This window comes from Martes martes (assembly GCF_963455335.1).
Source record: "Martes martes genome assembly, chromosome: 13".
NCBI classification, from domain to species: domain Eukaryota; kingdom Metazoa; phylum Chordata; class Mammalia; order Carnivora; family Mustelidae; genus Martes; species Martes martes.
In genome coordinates, this window is record NC_137901.1 from 17837389 (window position 1) to 17843388 (window position 6000).

At 42.0% G+C, this 6000-nt stretch overlaps 1 long non-coding RNA gene across 1 annotated transcript in view; it reads right to left on the bottom strand.

The window, feature by feature from the left end:
* Positions 1 to 5744, bottom strand: part of LOC308354135 — a 36219-nt gene extending 30475 nt beyond the window's left edge. Inside the window, exon 1 of the long non-coding RNA XR_013967847.1 lies at positions 5559 to 5744. This is a non-coding gene — a long non-coding RNA (uncharacterized lncRNA). The remainder of the gene's footprint in view (positions 1 to 5558) is intronic.
* Between the last annotated feature and the right edge of the window lie 256 nt (positions 5745 to 6000).

Consider the following 6000-nt stretch of genomic DNA (forward strand, 5'->3'; position numbering starts at 1 on the left):
TAGGGAGCTTCTGAGATGCTGTACTGGGACAGAAGTCAGGAGATGCCAGCCTGTGCACTCCATCCGCCTTCCTTCAGACTGCTGGTATCCTCCAGAAAGGAACTCATATAGTTGTCTGGCACCCCAATTTTTATGACTGACACTCAGGGGACACTTCCAAGGTGCCCAGCATAGGTAGCCAGTGGGACTTAGTGCTTGCTGTCCTGTAGGACTGTATATATTTGTAAGCTGCGGCCCTAGGGGTCTTACAATCAGCCTGAATCTAGGTGCTGACGTAGATCCTCCTCTATGAGGCAGCTAGCGGATATAATCAATGAGCTGAAAAATAACCAGAGGTTCAACAGTAAACTAGATGAAGAAGAAGAAAGGACAAGTAAACTCAAACACAGGGCAGTAGAACTCACCCAATCAGAGCAGCAAAAACAAGCAAACAAAAAACCCAACCCTAGTGTAAAAAAGTAGATAACTTATAGGGCTTATGAAACATCAAACAGTCCAACACTTGCATTACAAGGTTCCAGAAAAAGGAGAAAAGAGAAAGGGGCAGAAAGCTCATGTGAAGAAAGAACAGCTAGCTGAATTTCTCTAACTTGGGGAAGGAAACAGACATCCAGATCCAGGAAGCCCTGAGAGTTCCAAATATGAACCTGAAGAGACTCAAACCAAGGCACATTATAATTAAAATCTCAAAAGTTAAAGACAAGGAAAGAATTTTAAAAGCATCAAGAGAAAAACAATTTGTTATGTAAAAGAGATTCCCCCCATTATACAATCAACAGAGTTTCAGGAGAAGCTTTGCAGACCAGAAGGGAGTGTCAGGGTCTACTCAAAGTAATGAAAGAAAAAAAACCTTCCAAACTTTCAACTAAGAATTACAGTGCCCCGCAGTGTTTCAATTCAGAATTTCAGGAATGATAAAGAGATTTCCAGACAAGCAAAAGCAAAAAGGAGTTCATCACCACTACACTGGTCTTAGAAGAAAGCTTAAAGTGGGGGCCCCTGGGTGGCTCAGTGGGTTAAGCCTCTGCCTTCAGCTCAGGTTGGTCTCGGGGTCCTGCGATCAAGCCCCGCCTCGGGCTCCCTGCTCGGTGGGGAGCCTGCTTTCCCTGCCTCTCTGCCTACCTGTGATCTCTCTCTCTGCCAAATAACTAAATAAAGTATTTAAAAAAAAAAAAAAAGCTTAAAGGTACTTCTATAAGCTGAAATGGGAGGGTGCTAATTAGTAACAGGAAAACGCAAAAGGATAAATCTCACTAGTGAAGGTAAATATACAGTGAAGTTGAGAATCTAATATAAAAGTGGTGGATTGATATTTTAAAAAGTGGGGCGCCTGGGTGGCTCAGTCGATTAAGCCTCTGCCTTCGGCTCAGGTCATGATCTGAGGGTCCTGGGATCGAGTCCCACATTGGGCTCCCTGCTACAAGGAGCCTGCTTCTCCTTCTCCTCCCCACTCACACGTGTCTCTCCCCCCACCTTCCCCCCACCCCGCACGCACGTGCTATCTCTGGCACTATCTCTGTCTCTCTCTGTCTAATAAAATCTTTTTTTTTTTTAAAGATTTTATTTATTTATTTGACAGAGAGAGAGATCACAAGTAGGCAGAGAGGCAGGCAGAGAGAGGGGCGGAAGCAGGCTCCCTGCTGAGCAGAGAGCCCGATGCAGGGGCTCAATCCCAGGACCCTGAGATCATGATCTGAGCGGAAGGCAGAAGCTTAACCCACTGAGCCACGCAGGCGACCCTCAAATAAAATCTTAAAAAAAAAAAGCTTGTATAGAGTTGAAACACAGAGATAGTAAAAGTAGCTGTAACTATAACTTAATGAGCGATACACAAAATAAAAAGACAAACTGAAAAAAAAATAAAAACTGGTGGGGGGGTGCAGTTAAAAATGTAGAGCTTTAAAAGGTATTCAAACTTAAGTTATTATCAACTTAAAATGTACTGTTACTAAGTTAAGTGTAAGCTTCACAGTAACCACAAAGCAAAAACCTACAGTTGATACACACTACTTCAAATGTAAAAGAACTAAATTCTTTAATCAAAAGACAAAGAGTGGCTGAATGGGTAAAAGACAAAACCCATCTATATGCTAAAAAGATTCACTTCAGATTTAAGGACACATGCAGACTAAAAGTGAAGGGATAGAAAAACAGTCCCTAAAAATGGAAACAGAAAGAAAGTGGGGTGGCTATAATTACATCAGATAATACAGACTTTTAAAACTCTTTAATAAGAGACAAAGAAGGTCATTACATAATGATAAAAGGATCACCCACCAAGAGCACATAGCATGTGTAAATATATATGCACCCAAAAACAGTAGCAACAAAATATATAAAGCAAATATTAACAGACATAATGAGAGAAATAACCAGCAATACAATAATATTACAGTATTTTAATACCCCAGTTTCATCAATGGATAGATCATCCAGACAGAAAATCAATAAGGAAACACTGGCTCTAAAAATTCCATTAGACCAGATAGATATAACAAATATATATAGAACATTCCATCCAAAAACAACAGAATATACATTCTTCTCAAGTGCACAAATAACATTATTCAGGAGATTACATATTAGGCCACAAAACAAGTCTTAATAAATTTAAGAAGGTTTAAATCATACCAAGCATCTTTTCTGACCACAATGGATAAAACGAGAAATCTATTACAAGAAGAAGACTGGGGGCACCTGGGTGCCTCAGTGGATTAAAGCCTCTGCCTTCCGCTTGGGTCATGATCCCAGGGTTCTGGGATGGAGCCCTGCATTGGGCTCTCTGCTCTGTGGGGAGCCTGCTTCCTCCTCCCTCTCTGCCTGCTTCTCTGTCTACTTGTGATCTATCAAATAAATAAATAAAATCTTAAAAAAGTGGAAAATTCACAAATATATGCACATTACAAAAAATGCTACTGAACGACCAATGAGTCAAAAAAAAATATCAAAAGTGAAATAATAAGTGCCTTGAGACAAATGAAAATACAAATACCAAAACCTATGGGATGCAACAAAAGCAGTTCTAGGAGGGAAGTACAGAACAATAAGCGATTACCACAAGAAACAAGAAAAATCTCAAAAACCAAACCAAAACAAAACAAAAACACCTAACTTTACACACCAAAGAACCAGAAAAAGAGGAACAGAGCCCAAACTCAGTAGAAGGAAAAAACAAAAAAAAAAAAAAAAAAACAAAGGTCAAAGCAAAGATAAATGAAATAAAGACTAAAAAAGCAAAAGGAAAAAGATCAATGTAGTTTTGGGGTGCCTGGGTGGCTCAGACAGTTAACCTCTGCCTTTGGCTCAGGTCATGATCCCTGTGTCCTTGGATCCAGTCCCTCATTAGGCTCCCTGTTCAACAGGGAGTCTGCTTCTCTCTCTGTCCTTCACCCCACGAATACACACATTCTCTCTCTCAAGTAAATAAAATCTTAAAAAAAATTTTTTTTGAAAAGATATATAAAATTTACAAATCTTTCAACACACCAAGAAAAAAGTGGTGCCACAGAAATACAAATGATCATAACAGAATACTATGAAACTTATACTCCAACAAATTGAACAACCCAGAAGAAATGGATAAATTCCTAGAAACCTAAAGCCTACAAGACTGAAGAAACAGAAAAGCTAAACAGACCAATTTACCAGTAAGGAGACTGGAGCAGTAATCAAAAACCTCCCAACCAACAGGACCAGAGAGCTTCACTGGTGAATTCTACCAAATAATGCCAATCCTTTTTAAAACTCTTCCAAAAATCAGAAGAGGAAGAATACTTCCACATTCATTTTATGAGGCCAGCATTACCCTGATAGCAAGCCAAAGGAATATACAAAAAGAAAAGAAAATTACAGGTCAATATACTTGATGAACATAGATGCAAAAATCCTCAATAAAATATAGGCAAACAAAACTCAAAAACACATTAAAAGGACTATAAACAATGGTCAGGCGGGATTTATTCCAGAGATGCAAAGGTGATACATCACCCACAAATCAACCAATGTAATATAGCAGAGTAACAAAATAAATGATGAAAATCATACAATCATCCCAATAGATGAAAAAAAAAGGATTTGATAAAATTCAACATCCATTTAAAAAAAAAAAATTTTTTTAAAGATTTTGTTTATTTATTTGACAGAGAGGTCACAAGTAGACAGAGAGACAGGCAGAGAGGTGGGGGGAGGCAGGGTCCCTGATGAGCAAAGAGCCCAATGATGCGGGGCTCAATCCCAGGACCCTGAGATCGTGACCTGAGCTGAAGGCAGAGGCTTACCCCACTCCACACACCCCTGTCTTCACCTTTCTTAAAGACTATCCCAAGTTTCCATTACACCCAAGGCAATTCAGTGAAGAAACTAGCCCAAGCTGATGCTAACTGTACTTTTAGGAAGAAATGGTAGGCTGGACCATATACAGCCTGGTGAGTCTGCATGGGCACATGGCGGGGGATCCTGAGAGCAAAAGGAAATCATGGAAGGTTGCCAACTGGAAAATGAAATGTTTGGGTTTATTTTTTTAAGTATTCTCCTGGGCTGGAACGGAGATTAGCTTGAGGAGCTGTGGAGACCTTGGAGACCCGCAGAGGACTTGTCAGGAGAGAGGACACTAGTTGCATTGTCCTAGAAGGAAAGCGTAGGTGTTGAATAGGGAAGTTTGAGGGAAGACAAGCAGACAGCGCCTATTTAACAGCCTGAAGCAAGAAACAAGTCATTTGCTGAGAGGGGGGGCAGTGAGGAGGATCTGCAGATTCGGAGACGTGCTGAATCCCGAATTCCTGAGACTTTCAGGAAATGAAGAGGGAGTGAGTGAACGTGGAAATGGGGCAGGTCCGTGGGAAAGCCTCAGCAGTTTGGTCCAAGGCTTGAAGATTTGATTCGAGCAGTATCATGAAACAAGAGATTAACAATGATTATTAATACCATTTCTAACCTAACACAGAAGGCTTACTGGATGCCAACCATATACTAGGCATTTTGTATACTTGATCTCGTAACAACCTTTCCAGAAGATTATCATTTTAAGGTGGAAAAATCTGCGGCTCAGGGATGTGAAGGAACCTGGTCAGGGTCACTGAAGCAGAACAGAAGAGTCTGGTATCCTCTGTATGTATCCTATGGTTTTAGGGACCCCGCTGCAGAGTTGCCATCACTCACTTCCTTACAGGAAAGCGTCTAGCAGGACTTTAGAATGACTTTTCCTTTTTTTTTTTTTTTTCTTTTTTAAGGGAGAGAGTATAGATTCGGTGCTTATAAACGAGCAGTTCAGAAACATGAAGAAGCCTGGAAATCACTGAAATAAACGAACGAGAAAACCTAAGCGCTTCAACTTTACAACAAAAGGAAAGTTACGTTTACAATTGCTTAAACTGAAGTTTCATCGTAATCACTCCCACTTTTTTTTTTTTTTTTTTTGCAGTTTCGAGCCGGTTTTAAACAGAACTGAGATTTTTGGATTGCTCGACGACTCGCTAATTACAAAACCCTGGGCCTCCCCTCCCCCACCCCGCCGCCGTTCCCGGCTTGAGGACAGGTAAAGAAGCCTCAAAGGTGCTTACAGTGATGTTTGCCTCTTCTCTCTCCGGAGACCCTTTTGAGGAGCAAATCTCTAGGTGCACAAGAGTACACTATAGACACTTGGGGGTTTGCTCCGAGATAGTGCCCTGAAGTCAGCGCTCCCGCGGCAAGAGCGGGCCCCGGAGCGTCCTCCCACACCTGGAGGTAATGGGTGGAGCCACGAGGCAGGACCAGGTGAGCGAAAAGCGGAAATGGCCGGAGACGACATGGCGGCGTCCGCGTCGCGCGCCCTGAGTTCAAACAGGCTGTCGGCTACGGTGGCCCATGAGGGCCATCGCAGTGTTAGGACTGCGACTCGCATCTGGAGACTGGAGAGAAATGAGAGTCAGCCCAGACTGAGACAACCCTGATTGGGCGCGGAGACCGACTGTCGAGGACCGAGAGAAGGGGGTGCCCCCAGCTGGCCAGAGTCGGATGAGGAGA